Genomic DNA, 16,071 nt, shown 5'->3' with positions numbered 1-16,071 from the left:
CTAGAACTGATTCCATTTGTTTATGCTTATCTTGTAGACTTAATTTACGCCACTATCATCACAATTTCTGTGTTTTTGCTTATCGAATTTTACTAGTCATTGTTGAGAGCAGCATATGCATGTACGCTTGGCGCAAGCAAAGCTTTTAGACATACACAACATGAGCAATCTAAACCAAAGGTTGACCGTTCACTTAAGAGGATTCAAAATTTATAGAAAGATTATTACGTGATTTAACGAATTGAATCCATCTTAATCACTATTCGTGTGGAAAATTAAGATAATAATGTGTTTGTATAATTTACGGATCATGCAGTAACTTTTTGAAATTTATTCAATTTATTATTATTATTATTATTATTATTATAGCGTCGGTAAACGTTTCTCTCATGTTCCAAAATTCGGTCCACGGAGAAAAGCAGTGCGAAGCCAATTTGAGCAAAAGTGGATCGCAGAATGTACGCTTCACTTTTTTATTCAAGTGTTCCCACTTTTTTTAAGAGTGAAAGCATAGCAAAAGTACTCTTGACTTTTTTTCCAGTTTAAACAATTGAGAAAATGTCACAAATGTCCCCGGACTTCTATTTAACGTGTAATCTCATTCTTAAACTTTCGATTGACTCAATTTGGTCCCTGAACTATCGACAATGTTCGATCTAGTTATTGACTATTCGAAAATTGACCAATTTCGTCCTTCCGTTAGTTAAAATTAACGGAATTCGGTATTTTGGTCTTTTTATTTTTATTTTTTATTTTTTCTTTCTTCTTCTTCTCTTCTCTCTCCCTCGCTTGACGCCAGTGAGGGCGGCCCTAGCCAGCCCAGGCAAGGGTGACCCTCGCCAGACGCCGGCTTCCCTCCACCATGGCCGGCGGAGGGAAGAGAGAAGAAGAAGAAAAAAGAAGAAGGAAAAACACTTAATTTTGAACGGAAAGATTAGATTAGATGATTATCGATCATTCAATGATCAAATTGAGATAATCGAAAGTTCAAGGACGAGATTGCACATTAAATAAAAGTATATGGATCATTTGTGACATTTTCCCTAAACAATTTGTCGTGGATCTCGAATTCTTTTTTGGATTTGATTATTTGACATCGCTCCTCGAGTCAAGGATCTAACAAGAATCTGCCTCGTTTATAACCACTGTAATATGGTTACTATCGTCGGTAGCTTATCTCTACAGAAAAGCCAGACGGAAAACTTTCCAGCTGAAAAACTTTTCTTCTAAAGCGAATGCCTTAGTTATTCTATTTCCTTTTTCTCTAACTACTTCCTGATCCCGCACGATTTCTTTTGTACGGCAATAAATATGTATGCAATCCCCTATGCGGTCAAACTGGATTTTACTCGCCCCGCGGTCAACCTTGAATATTTATCTCCAACTCTAAACAAACCACGGCCTTTGAGTATCTTGTTGACCGAATCTTGGATCTTGTGATTATCCAAGAGGAAAACAAATTATAATAGAACAAAGTCCAAGCCTAACTTTGATGAAAGTCTGTCCAATTGTTCTTACGATATGGACCGGTTAACATTTTTCGATTGGATCACATTTCATACGTAGATTCAAAGTTGAGATATATTTTAACATGTTTCGAAGAAAATGATTGATACAAAAAATATTTTTCTAAAAATGATGATATGCATTGCTTACATAATTGAATAATTAATTACTCCAAATCAGAAGTAATCATCTTTCGAAAAATATTTTTTCAAATTCTTCATTTATTTTTAGGGAAACAGGAGGAGCGTTAATCTATCCTGGGTAGCCGCAGCACGCTACTGATCAGCTCGTCCAAGTTCAAGAACGACGGCCCGGAAGGACACGCGGCCTCCCGGGCCATCTCCTTCCACTCCATCGCTTTCCTCTTCATCTCCTTCCCTTTCTCCCCCTCCATCAGCTCCCTCACCTGCCTCTCCACCTCGTCCCTCTTCACGTCGCTGTCGATCTCCATCCCGATCCCCCACTCCTCGCGGCTGTACCGACAGTTCGTCGGTTGCTCCGCGAAGAACGGCCAGCACACCACCGGCACGCCCGCCACGATGCTCTCGATCGTGGAGTTCCACCCGCTGTGGGTCAAGAACCCGCCGACCGCCTGGTGGCCCAGCACCCGCTCCTGGGGGCACCAGCTCGCCAGCAGGCTCCGCTCCCCCGTCGCGGCCGAGAACTCCGGTGGCAAGACCGCCGTGTCGCCGGCGACCAGGTCGGGCCTGATGATCCATAGGAACGTCTGACCGCTGTTCGCGAGTCCCCATGCGAACTCCACCAGCTGCGCTGGGGACATCACCGTGATGCTCCCGAAGTTCGCGTACACGACCGAGCCGGGCGGTTTCGAGTCGAGCCACTTGAGACAGCCCGGCTCTTCCTTCCACAAGTTGGATCCGATAGATCCGGTGCCGTCATCAGGCAGTTGCGCCGTGAGGAGATGGAGGGGGCCGAGGGTGTAGATGGGGGGGTAACATGGCCTTGAGAGCATCGACGACCTCGTGCTCCAGGCGGTCGAACGTGTTGAGGACAATGGCTGAAGCTCTCTTCGCCCTCTCGGTCTCGACCGACAGGAAGTCGACCATGAAGTCATCTGAGTCGGTAGTTCGGATGAAGCTCGGCAAGTCTCGCAGGCTGATGCTCCTCATCCCGGGTATCCAGTCGATGATGGTGTCTAAGTACCCGTTTGTCAAGTAGCTTGCATCTGCAAATCGACAGTTGATCCATTAAACAATATGACTCTAAAGAGAGGAAAAGAATCGATAGCTGTAAATCTGCTAAGTAAGATGGACGATTGTTCATTGATGCATATAACTCTGAGTGGAGAAAGACCCTTGTCGACAAGACTGCGATACAGCACGTAGCCCATGAAGCCGCACGCGCTCGTCGTCCAGAACAAGACCAGTGGCACGCCGGCTGCCTCGGCAGCGTCGAGCGTGAAGCTCATCACGCCGTCCGACACCACGCAGCTCACCGGCGGGGAGCCCGACGTGGCGCTCTCCTCGTCGAGCGTCTGGAGGAGGTCCCGGAAGTAGGGCAGGCAGAGGTCCCGCGAGGACCGGCAGAGGGTGGGGATGTCCTGGGTGGCGTCGGCGTCAGGGGGGGGGAGGCCGTCTGGGATGGTGCGGAACCGGAAGGACGGGAGGCCGTCGAGGGCGGAGGGGCCGCGGGAACGCAGGAGGCGCTTGTGGTTGTACTCGGTGTTGACGAAGGTGATGTGGAAGCCCCTGTGGTGGAGAAGCTTGGCGAGGCAGAGCATGGGCTTGATGTGGCCCTGGGCTGGGAAGGGCATGCACACTGCATGCGGCTTTTGAGTCATCTCGTTCGAGCTCATCTCTCTCTCTCTCTCTCTCTCCCTGTAGGTTTGGTCTACTTATAGGCCGGCGACACGATGAAATCCGGTCAAGTTGGGGACAAGGGGGAGTAACGTGATGGGCATTAAAATATTTAAATAATAAATTACGTTTTCATTTTTAACGATTTAAAATTTTAAAATAGGCATGCAACACGATGAAAATCCAGCCTAGTGGAGGACGACCTGGGAGGAACGTGATGGGCATTAAAATATTTAAATATTAAGTCATGTTTTCATTTTAACGATTTAAATTTTTAAAATAGGCAGGCGACACTATAAAATTCCAGCCAAATGGAGGACAAGATGGGAGTAACGTGATGGACATTAAAATATTTAAATAATAAATCTCGTTTTTATCTTAACGATTTAAATTTTTAAAATAGTTAGTAATAATATTGCAAGATTTCACAATTAGAAGGAAGAGTGACGAATCCACATTTATCGGAAGATCTTGAAATCCAAAATGAGGCCCATACTTGATTCTTGACACGTGTAGGTTGATATTCTTAGTGGTTTGACTAATCTAGAAAAATGAGTCGACAAAGGACTTTTATAATCAGTAGAAAATCTGTAGTTAAACCCACAAAAATTACACAATTTTTTTTTTTATGGATACAACTCGATCTCTACTATTAAATCTAAGTGTGCGACAGCCGGACTCGAGGTCCCCAATGACCAGATCTTGGAAGTTGGCAGCTGGATTTAGATTCCCGGTGCTTGGACCTTGGCCCCTTGGTAGCCAGACCTTTTACCTTGCGCCTGAACTCGAGTCCTAGGGTTGTATTTGAGATTTTTCTATTTCATGTGTGTTTCATAGTTTTCCCATAATAATAATGGAAAAAAAAAAAAAAAAAACCAAACACGAGTGAGTCAAATAATTTTTCCTGAAAATAACTTTAACGAAAAATGCTTTTCATGAAAGTTCATTTTCCTTGAAATAAGAGAGGCCAGTGATTTGACAAGACAAAAAATAAATTTATAGCAAGAATATGTGTGATAAACACTGAATAATGTTGAAATAAGTAAAATATGTTTGAGAATCGATTCCAGTCCCGTGTTTTGTAAGCTAAATTTACACCACTATCATTACCATTCCCGTGTCCTGCATATTGAACTCTACGAGTCATTTTTGAAAGTAGCATATGTGCATACACAATAGAATGTGCGACACGAGCAATATAAAACCAAAGGTCAACCATACACTTAAAAGGATTTAAAATTTAGGGAAAAAAATGTTACGTGATTTGTCCATAATTTACAGATCATGCAATAATTTTTCGAAATTTACGCTTACACATCTACTGGATCTGTCAAAACAGACAGTGATTTTTTTAAGACTGTTGCTGAACGTTTTCCTCTCATGTTTTTTTTTTTTTTTTTTTTTTTGTCAAGGTTTTCCTCTCATGTTTAAAAATTCTGGTCACGGAGGGAAAAAAAAAAGACAAATGCAGCACGAAGCCAAATTTGAGCAAGGCGACCGCAGAATGCTCGCTGCAAAGTAGTGCAAAAGTCTACTTGACACCACTGCAGTCGTGGATCTCGATTTCTCTTTTGGATCTGAGGATTGGAGATGGCTCCTCGACTGTCGAAAACCCTACTTCAAAAACTCGCGCGGAATCAAGGGTATGCTTGACAAAACTAAACTATCTAAGATTCCATTGCGCCGTGTCAAGATTTGAATTCCACTATCAGTAATCCCTTTTTGATTGGCAACCTTCTAGACTTGTGGTAACCTCCCCTCCTCTAAACTTTCTTATTATAATTTAGGTACTCAAAATTTGATTTGATAACATAACGAATACCGAGCATTGATTCTATTCGGTAATATAGCTTCTTTTTTTTTTCTTACCAAATCTGATTGTATGAAAATTATTTGAAGGTTTAATCCTTTCTTATCAATACAATAGGCAAGATAAGTTTTTTTTTTTTTTTTTTCCTTTTTGGTAGATGTAGTTTATATGGAATGAATTAAGTAGCCATTTTCTTTTATTCTTATCACGTAAACTAGCAATACTTGACTGAATATTTTAAGTCTAAACAAGTTATGCTTATAAAACGTGCTGTTTTTCTATAATCTGAGAAACCGAATGCACTTGTATAAAGGTAAAGCTATTTGAAGTTTCGCCAAACACTTTGAATGCCCCATGAACCGGTTAGATATAAGCATTTAGCCTATACAATGAGTGTTTTAACTCAAAAGGATTTTACATGCAGTTATTGGGGTTTTACCTTTGGCTTCTGAGTTATAGATACCCATAATAGTTAATGAGTCATTTTGAATTTACTGGTCTAGTTAAGTAAATGCGTATGCAAATTAAACAATTAGTTTTGACTGACAAGTTTCGAATCCTAGATGAGTCAAAATAAATTTTCACAAGAAGAATGCAAATGTCTGACAAGATTGAAATTCTAGGTCAGTCAAAATAAACTTCTCTTCTCTCTCTCTTCCCTTTATTTTGATCGTTTTCTTGTTCTTCATTTTGGGGTATGAAAGAAGAGACAGGGCAAATGGTTATGGTGCTGGAGGAAGGCAAGTGAGGTTTGGTCTATTTATGGGCGGGCGAAATCCAATGAACTTTCGGCTTCAATTTTTTCTTATTAGGGTAAAAATGGCAACCCCAGATTTATTCGAAGATCTAGAAACGACTTTGGTATCCACTGTTGCAAGACCGCTGTCATTGATTGGACCTGAGCGCTTGACAGTCGGACCCGAGGTTCCCGATGGCCAGACCTTGGAAGCTGGGCAGCTCGATTTAGATCCCCGATGCTTGGACCTTGGCCCCTTGGTAGCTAGACTCGAGACCTTGCGTCTGAACTCGAGTCTTAGGGTACTATTCGAAAACCTTTTTATTTTTCGTATTCCCGTTTCATAGTTTTCCTATAATGATAATGATGAGAAAAGGCCAACCAACCACAAGTAAATTAAATCATTTTCCTAGAAACATCGTTGTTAAAAAGTGCCATCCAACAAAATTCATTTTTCTTAAAATTGACGAGGCTGATAATTTAGCATGAAGAAAAATAAATTTATAGTAAGGAAATGTGTGACAAACGCCAAATGATATTTAAATAAACGAAATAAGTTCTAGAACCGATCCCATTTGTTTACGTTTATCTCATAGACTTAATTTACGCCACTGTCATCACAATTTTCGTGTTTTTGCTTATCGAATTTTACTAGTCATTGTTGAGAGCAGCATATGCATGTACCCTTGGCGCAAGCAAAGCTTTTAGAAATACATAACATGAGCAATCTAAACCAAATGTTGACCATGCACTTAAGAGGATTCAAAATTCATAGAAGGATTATTACGTGATTTAACGAATTGAATCCATCTTAATTATTATTCGTGTGGAAAATTAAGATAATAACGGTTTGTATAATTTATGGATCATGCCGTAACTTTTCGAAATTTATTATTATTATTATTATTATTATTATTATAGCGTCGGTAAACGTTTTCCTCTGATGTTCCAAAATTCGGTCCACGGAGAAAAGCAGTGCGAAGCCAATTTGAGCAAAAGCGGACCGCAGAATGTACGCTTCACTTTTTTATTCAGGTCTTCCCACTTTTTTTAAGGGTAAAAGCAGAGCAAAAGTACTCTTGACTTTTTTTCCAGTTTAAACAATTGAGAAAATGTCAAAAAATAATCCCTAGACTTCTATTTCATGTGCAATCTCATCCGTAAACTTTTAATTGGCTTAATTTGGCTCTTGAACTATCGATAAATGTCCGATCTAGTCACTGACTATCAATTTCGTCTTTTCGTTAGTTAAAATTAACGGAATTTGGTATTTTGGTCTTCTTTTTTTTCCTTCTTCTCTCTTCCCTTTGCCGGCTCCGTCATGGCTGGCGAAAGGAATAGAGAAGAAGGAGGAGGAAAAATAGTTAATTTTTAATGGAATGATTAAATTGGACAATTATCGATAGTTCAAAAACCAAATTGAGCTAATCGAAAGTTTAGGAACGAGATTGCACATTAAATAAAAGTTTATGGATTATTTATGACATTTTCCCTAAACAATTTGTCGTGGATCTCAAATTCTCTTTAGGATTTGATTATTTGACATTGCTCCTCGAGTCAAGGATCTAACAAGAATCTGCCTCGTTTATAACCACTGTAATATGGTTACTATCGTCGGTAGCTTATCTCTACAGAAAAGCCAGACGGAAAACTTTCCAGCTGAAAAACTTTTCTTCTAAAGCGAATGCCTTAGTTATTCTATTTCCTTTTTCTCTAACTACTTCCTGATCCCGCACGATTTCTTTTGTACGGCAATAAATATGTATGCAATCCCCTATGCGGTCAAACTGGATTTTACTCGCCCCGCGGTCAACCTTGAATATTTATCTCCAACTCTAAACAAACCACGGCCTTTGAGTATCTTGTTGACCGAATCTTGGATCTTGTGATTATCCAAGAGGAAAACAAACTATAATAGAACAAAGTCCAAGCCTGCCTTTGATGAAAGTCTGTCCAATTGTTCTTATGATATGGACCGATTAACATTTTTCGATTGGATCACATTTCGTACATAAATTCAAATTTGAGATATATTTTAACATGTTTTGAAGAAAATGATTAATACAAAAAATATTTTTCTAAAAATGATGATATGCATTGCTTACATAATTGAATAATTAATTATTCCAAATCACAAGTAATCATTTTTCGAAAAATACTTTTTTCGAATTCTTTATTTATTTTTAGGGAAACAAGAGGAGCGTTAATATCTCCTGGGTAGCCGCAGCACGCTATTGATCAGCTCGTCCAAGTTCAAGAACGACGGCCCGGAAGGACACGCGGCCTCCCGGGCCATCTCCTTCCACTCCATCGCTTTCCTCTTCATCTCCTTCCCTTTCTCCCCCTCCATCAGCTCCCTCACCTGCCTCTCCACCTCGTCCCTCTTCACGTCGCTGTCGATCTCCATCCCGATCCCCCACTCCTCGCGGCTGTACCGACAGTTCGTCGGTTGCTCCGCGAAGAACGGCCAGCACACCACCGGCACGCCCGCCACGATGCTCTCGATCGTGGAGTTCCACCCGCTGTGGGTCAAGAACCCGCCGACCGCCTGGTGGTCCAGCACCCGCTCCTGGGGGCACCAGCTCGCCAGCAGGCTCCGCTCCTTCGTCGCGGCCGAGAACTCCGGTGGCAAGACCGCTGTTTCGCCGGCGACCAGGTCGGGCCTGATGATCCATAGGAACGTCTGACCGCTGTTCGCGAGTCCCCATGCGAACTCCACCAGCTGCGCTGGGGACATCACCGTGATGCTCCCGAAGTTCACGTACACGACCGAGCCGGGCGGTTTCGAGTCGAGCCACTTGAGACAGCCCGGCTCTTCCTTCCACAAGTTGGATCCGATCGATCCGGTGCCGTCATCAGGCAGTTGCGCCGTGAGGAGATGGAGGGGGCCGAGGGTGTAGATGGGGGGGAACATGGCCTTGAGAGCATCGACGACCTCGTGCTCCAGGCGGTCGAACGTGTTGAGGACAATGGCTGAAGCTCTCTTCGCCCTCTCGGTCTCGACCGACAGGAAGTCGACCATGAAGTCATCTGAGTCGGTAGTTCGGATGAAGCTCGGCAAGTCTCGCAGGCTGATGCTCCTCATCCCGGGTATCCAGTCGATGATGGTGTCTAAGTACCCGTTTGTCAAGTAGCTTGCATCTGCAAATCGACAGTTGATCCATTAAACAATATGACTCTAAAGAGAGGAAAAGAATCGATAGCTGTAAATCTGCTAAGTAAGATGGACGATTGTTCATTGATGCATATACCTCTGAGTGGAGAAAGACCCTTGTCGACAAGACTGCGATACAGCACGTAGCCCATGAAGCCGCACGCGCTCGTCGTCCAGAACAAGACCAGTGGCACGCCGGCTGCCTCGGCAGCGTCGAGCGTGAAGCTCATCACGCCGTCCGACACCACGCAGCTCACCGGCGGGGAGCCCGACGTGGCGCTCTCCTCGTCGAGCGTCTGGAGGAGGTCCCGGAAGTAGGGCAGGCAGAGGTCCCGCGAGGACCGGCAGAGGGTGGGGATGTCCTGGGTGGCGTCGGCGTCAGGGGGAGGCCGTCTGGGATGGTGCGGAACCGGAAGGACGGGAGGCCGTCGAGGGCGGAGGGGCCGCGGGAACGCAGGAGGCGCTTGTGGTTGTACTCGGTGTTGACGAAGGTGATGTGGAAGCCCCTGTGGTGGAGAAGCTTGGCGAGGCAGAGCATGGGCTTGATGTGGCCCTGGGCTGGGAAGGGCATGCACACTGCATGCGGCTTTTGAGTCATCTCGTTCGAGCTCATCTCTCTCTCTCTCTCTCTCTCTCTCCCCCCTGTAGGTTTGGTCTACTTATAGGCCGGCGACACGATGAAATCCGGTCAAGTTGGGGACAAGGGGGGAGTAACGTGATGGGCATTAAAATATTTAAATAATAAATTACGTTTTCATTTTTAACGATTTAAAATTTTAAAATAGGCATGCAACACGATGAAAATCCAGCCTAGTGGAGGACGACCTGGGAGGAACGTGATGGGCATTAAAATATTTAAATATTAAGTCATGTTTTCATTTTAACGATTTAAATTTGTAAAATAGGCAGGCGACACTATAAAATTCCAGCCAAGTAGAGGACAAGGTGGGAGTAACGTGATGGGCATTAAAATATTTAAATAATAAATCTCATTTTTATCTTAACGATTTAAATTTTTAAAATAGTTAGTAATAATATTGCAAGATTTCACAATTAGAAGGAAGAGTGATGAATCCATATTTATCGGAAGATTTTGAAATCCAAAATGAGGCCCATACTTGATTCTTGGCACGTGTAGGTTGATATTCTTAGTGGTTCGACTAATCTAGAAAAATGAGTCGACAAAGGACTTTTATAATCAGTAGAAAATCTGTAGTTACCTAGAAAAATTACAGAATCTTTTTTATGGATACAACTCGATCTCTACTATTAGATCTAAGTGTGCGACAGCTAGACTCGAGGTCCCCAATGACCAGATCTTGGCAGCTGGCGGCTGGATTTAGATTCCCGGTGCTTGGAGCATGGCCCCTTGGCAGCTAGACCTATGACCTTGTGCCTGAACTCGAGACCGACATCGACCCCAACCCCGAATGTTTTTGGCTCGATCCCTTTTCAACTTCTTGAGCCGGAACGAGGCATTAAAGGTCGGATCGGGTAAAGATCGAAGTAAGTCAACTTATCGTCACAAAGAAAGAAGAGAGAGAGGGAGAGAGAAAAAAAAAAGACAAAACAGAAAAGAATCCGAGCAAGGGTGAGGAACACGCGGGAGGCGAGGGAGAGTGGGGCGGAAAAGTGGTAAAGGACAGACGGGGACGGGGAGGGCGGGGTGTGGTGCTTATCCAACGAAGGGGGACGTCGACGCGTCAAGGACGTCGTTGTCGAAGACAGGAGTGGAACTAGGGGTGAGCATGGTCCGGGTTGGTCCGGGGCCACCCCCTAACCCTAGGACCAACCCGTACGGTGTTGGTCCTCAATTTTTAGGACTGAGGACCGACCCTATTGAGCCTGGGACTAAGGACCGGACCGACCCAATGGGTTCGGTCCGGTTCCAGGGTCAACCCGGGACCGATCGATAATTTTTTTCGTCTTATTTTTTATAGTTCCTAAAAAAGCAAACCTACAAATTCAAATTACACATCTATCAACAATACGGTATTGTGCAACTAAACTATAAAATACCAATACATATTTAACAAATTTAAGATGACACAATAATAGAAATTTCGTATCCGCTAACCACTCATCGAGATATGGGACAAGATGGAAAGTTCTTGTAATCATCTATCTTTAATATTTATAACACCATATGCAAAAGCGTTTTCCTGATCATGTAGAGTCCAAAAAAATGAGCTTCACACCACTTGTCTAGCGTTTGATCATGTAGAGTCTACTTAACCAAAAAATGAGCTTCACACCACTTGACTAGCAAATCACCATAGCAACTGCAGTACTACTCTACTCTTCAAAAACTTATACCATTTGACACAAATTGAAAAGCAAAGTGCAGCTGAAATTCATTAATAAAATACAATTAAATCATAAAAAGTTCAAAATACTTAATATAAACCATGAATATATAACTTCGCATCTTGTTAATTCACTTGAACTTCTAAACACTTGAAAACAAAACAAACGACACATAATTAATACTTAACAAAAGTTTTAAATTGAAATTACTATTAGTGCTATTGATAGAACATCTCAATATAATATAATATAATAGACATTTTACTTAGGTTTGAATATATAAAAGAATTATAAATAACATAATATAATATACAGGGTTGGTCCAAGGTTGGACCGACCCAAAACTCTTAGGACCGAGGACCAACCCCCACAGTGTTGGTCCTGGAATTTCCGGACCAGGACCGGCAGGGTTGGGCCGGTCTAGGGTCGGTCCAGGGTCGACCCTAAACCGCTGCTCACCCCTAAGTGGAACAGAAGAGAAGAGAGCAAGCGAGCGGGAAGAAGCGATAGTGAATAAAAAGCAAATGGCGCGCCGGGAGCACTCGGTTTCTCTAAAAAGGAGGAGTGAAGTCGCATCGTCGTGTGCCTCACCCAACTCCAACTTGGTGCCTCCGCGATATCTCATCGACGCGCTTTCAGCGTTTTACCTCTGAACGACGACTCTCTAGGCTGACTCCCAGGGCTGATCCCCCCCCCACTTCCCTTCTCTTTCTAGATGCCCACGCTCTTAACATTGGTGGTGCTCCTTTCTTTTCTTTTCTTTTTCCCTTTTTTTTTTTAAAAAAAGGGGTCGCCCGACTCGCCCCAACCCGTCTCACCGTTGTGAGCACGGTCGCTTTCCCCGAACCATTGTTGTGCCAAGCCCATCAATCACATCAAATCATGCAATGAACACTGCGTCTTGCTCCTGATCTCATCTTCTCCGCTCTATTTCTATTCGAGTAGATATTTCGGATTCATTTGTCAATTACCTGAGTGTCGAATATGTTGACTCACTCATGAGCCTGGTCTTCTTCTTTTTTTGGTCGGTCACCCTTGAGTCTAGTCTTTTTTTTTTTTTTGGTCAGTCACTCTCGAGTCTAGTCTTTTTTTTTTTTTTGGTCGGTCACTCTCGAGTCTAGTCTTCTTTTGGTCGAACACTCACGGGTCTAGTCTAACCGTGTTTTTGTCATATGATAAAAGGGTTTACCCATTCAAGCATTGCTTCAACTAAACAATTTATAATATTGACATTTCGATATTCGTAAAGCGGTCATATCATCCGAGGCTTATAGGCTCATACTCCACATTTCATCCGCAACCTGATTTATCCCTTACCATTTGCCATTTTAAAAACTTGGTGGGAGTCACATCTTATCCAAGCTCTCCGACTCTCATTATAAGCTCCCGTTCTCATCACATCGGGTGGGAACACAGGCCGGGAGTGTTACAGCCCAACACACACGATTGCCCCTTCTACCAAGCATGTACACAGGATGTAAATGTATCCAAACTCACTGATTGCCCAAAACGCAAACGCATGGTGGAGATAGAGACACGAGTAGAATTTGCGGATGGAGAGTTCTCACCTCACCCGATATCATAATCATCGACCGTATTGGCGCATCCGAGTCAATGCCAACCATGATTGTTACCAATGATAGTTACTACGTGTGGCCGTGGCCGAAGCCGTTGGCGTGTCACGCCGTCCCTGTTTTCTTCTTTACTTCGTCTATTATCTCCTCCACATCAGTAGGACAAAAAAACCAGGTTTCTGCTGAACAACTGGCATCACATGGCCACGGCTTTCTTCGGGTTCCCTTCTCGGCCCCAAATCTCCGTAGCTTTCACCCCAACCCACCAACAGAAAGACTTGGTTAATGGCCAGAGAGGCCCCATCCGATAAAAAGCAGATGGAAACGATAAAAAAAAGTACCTCTCCTTTTCCACAGAGCAGGGGTCGGGAATCCGATGACGAGGGAGGTGACGGTGCCCGTCGCCATCTGCTATTTTTGTGCTTAATGTGATGTTTTGATCTGTAAAATTTCATATTGAATTCGCGTTATATTGTCCCCCCGCCGTGAGTAATGTCAGTCCTCGCCTCGCGGGCTAGGGTTTCAGTGACTGAAGTTGATTAGGATGGGCAATTGATAGGACTTAGATTATGTCAGTTATTGCGTCTTGTTATGACCCCATCCATTCTATTCCGAGATGTTTTCCGGTTTTGCTCCATTACATGTCAAGCTTAAGAGGTTTTCTAATTAGGATTTGTGCAACGGGAAGATATTAACGACCAACTTTTTTATAACCTTAGTCCTTGCGCTTATAAGTTATAACACGCAGAGATTAGATTGTGAAGGGTTCGAAATGTATTTAGGTGGACTGCGCTCATGTAATAAAGAAAAAGAGATTCTCCACTGGCCGATGATCGGATAATAAGGAATATTAAGGGCAATATATCTTGATTTCCATATTTCTCTTGATTATACATATATTTCCTTTAATTATACAAATCCTTCGGTATTATGTTTATTTTATATTTTAAAATGATCGTCTAATAAAATTTATAAATAAGTTTATGTACTATTTTTGACAAAAAAGAAAAAGAAAAAGCTCATATAATTGTGACATATCGAAATATACAAAAATTTCACATATCATGTATCATACGTTCTTCATATGCGCATCACAATCTCATCTCTTTGTGCCTTTTTTCCTTCACTAACTATTAATATCGCTGCCAAATACCCAATTTGTGCTTCCACTTCTATATATTCTTTTCTTATATCCTATTTTCAAAAGATCGGCAAGTGACTCTTAGCCTCATATTATAGTCAATGCGATTCCTACACAGCGCGCCGAACTCTGCATAGGCTTTGACCTCTATTAGTTCTTTCTTTCATGTAATGTTCTACTCGAAAAGGCAAAAGAAGAAGCGTGGGAGCAAATTAAAATTCCCTTAAACCTCTTGAGATAGCAATCTAGCGTTGGCGTGCACGATTCTTGATTAGTACATGTTTTAAGTCATCGCTGACCACATGAGTTGCTAGAGCATGCATCTGACCACTTCTTATAGGGTCAATTACGACGGATCTAGGGGCGGACGGTTGAGTTCGAGCAAAGATAAAATCGGAAAAAAAAAACCAAACACAAGTGAGTCAAATAATTTTTCCTGAAAATAACTTTAACAAAAAGTACTTTTCATCAAAGTTCATTTTCCTTGAAATAAGAGAGGCCAGTGATTTGGCAAGACGAAAAATAAATTTATAGCAAGAACATGTGTGATAAATACTGAATAATGTTCAAATAAGTAAAATATGTTTGAGAACCGATTCCAATCATTTACATCGTCTTGTAAGCTAAATTTACACCACTATCATTACCATTCACGTGTCTTGTATATCGAACTCTACAAGTCATTTTAGAAAGTAGCATACTTGCATACACAATAGAATGCGCGGCACAAGCAATATAAATCAAAGGTCAACCATACACTTAAAAGGATTTAAAATTTTGAGAAAAAAAATGTTATGTGATTTGTCTATAATTTACGGATCATGCAATAACTTTTCGAAATTTACATTTACGCATCTACTGGATTTGTCAAAACAATTTTTTTAAGACTGTTGCTAAACATTTTCCTCTTATGTTTAAAAATTCCGGCGATAGAGGGGAAAAAAGAGAGTCAAATGCAGCGTGAAGCCAAATTTGAGCAAGGCGACCCAAAATGCTTGCTACAAAGTAGTGAAAAAGTCTACCCAACATCACTGCTGTTGTGGATCTCGATTTCTCTTTTGGATCTGAGAATTGGAGATGGCTCCTCAACTGTCAGAAACCCTACTTCAAAAACTCATGCGGAATCAAGGGTTTGCTTGACAAAAGTAAACTATCTAAGATTCCATTGCACTGTGTCGAGATTTGAATTCCTCTATCAGTAATCCCTTTTTGATTGGCAACCTTCTAGACTTGCGGTAACCTCCCCTCCTCTAAACTTTCTTATTACAATTTGTGTACTGAAAATTTGATTTGATAACATAAGGAATACCGAGCATTGATTCTATTCGGTAATATAGCTTTTTTTTCTTACCAAATCTGAATGTATGAAGATTATTTGAAGGTTTAATCCTTTCTTAGCAATACAATAGGCAAGATAAGTTTTTTTTTCTTCTTTTTGGTAGATGTAGTTTATATGGAATGAATTAAGTAGTCACTTTCTTTTATTCTTATCACGTAAACTGGCAATACTTGACTAAATATTTTAAGTCTAAACAAGTTATGCTTATAAAACGTGCTTTTTTTTTTTTTTAATAATCTGAGAAAGCAAATGCACTTGTATAAAGGTAAAGCTATCCGAAGGCTTGCCAAACACTTTGAAGGCCCCATGAACCGGTTCGATATAAGCATTTAGCCTATATAATAAGTGTTGTAACTCAAAAGGATTTACACGCAGTTATTGGGGTTTTCCCTTTGGCTTTTGTGCTACAAATACCCATAATAGTTAATGAGTCATTTTGAATTTACCGGTCTAGTTAGGTAAATGCGTATGCAAATTAAACAATTAATTTTGACTAACAAGTTTCAAATCCTAGGTGAGCCAAAATAAACTTTCACAAGAAGAATGCAAATGACCGACAAGATTGAAATTTGATCGTTACAATCATTTTCAAATACTAGGTCAGTCAAAATAAACTTCTCTTCTCTCTCTCTCTCTTCTCCATGTTTTGATTGTTTTCTTGTTCCTCCTTTTGGGGTATGAAAGAAG

The 16,071-nt window shown here is 41.8% G+C and overlaps 2 pseudogenes; both read right to left on the bottom strand.

The window, feature by feature from the left end:
* Positions 1 to 1,654: 1,654 nt before the first annotated feature.
* Positions 1,655 to 3,331, bottom strand: LOC120293364 (annotated as a pseudogene).
* Positions 3,332 to 7,966: 4,635 nt separating this feature from the next.
* LOC104446347 lies at positions 7,967 to 9,676 on the bottom strand (annotated as a pseudogene).
* Positions 9,677 to 16,071: the final 6,395 nt, after the last annotated feature.

The sequence above is a fragment of the Eucalyptus grandis genome, chromosome 5 (genome assembly GCF_016545825.1).
Source record: "Eucalyptus grandis isolate ANBG69807.140 chromosome 5, ASM1654582v1, whole genome shotgun sequence".
Lineage (NCBI taxonomy): Eukaryota > Viridiplantae > Streptophyta > Magnoliopsida > Myrtales > Myrtaceae > Eucalyptus > Eucalyptus grandis.
This window is presented reverse-complemented; position numbering and strand designations above follow the sequence as displayed.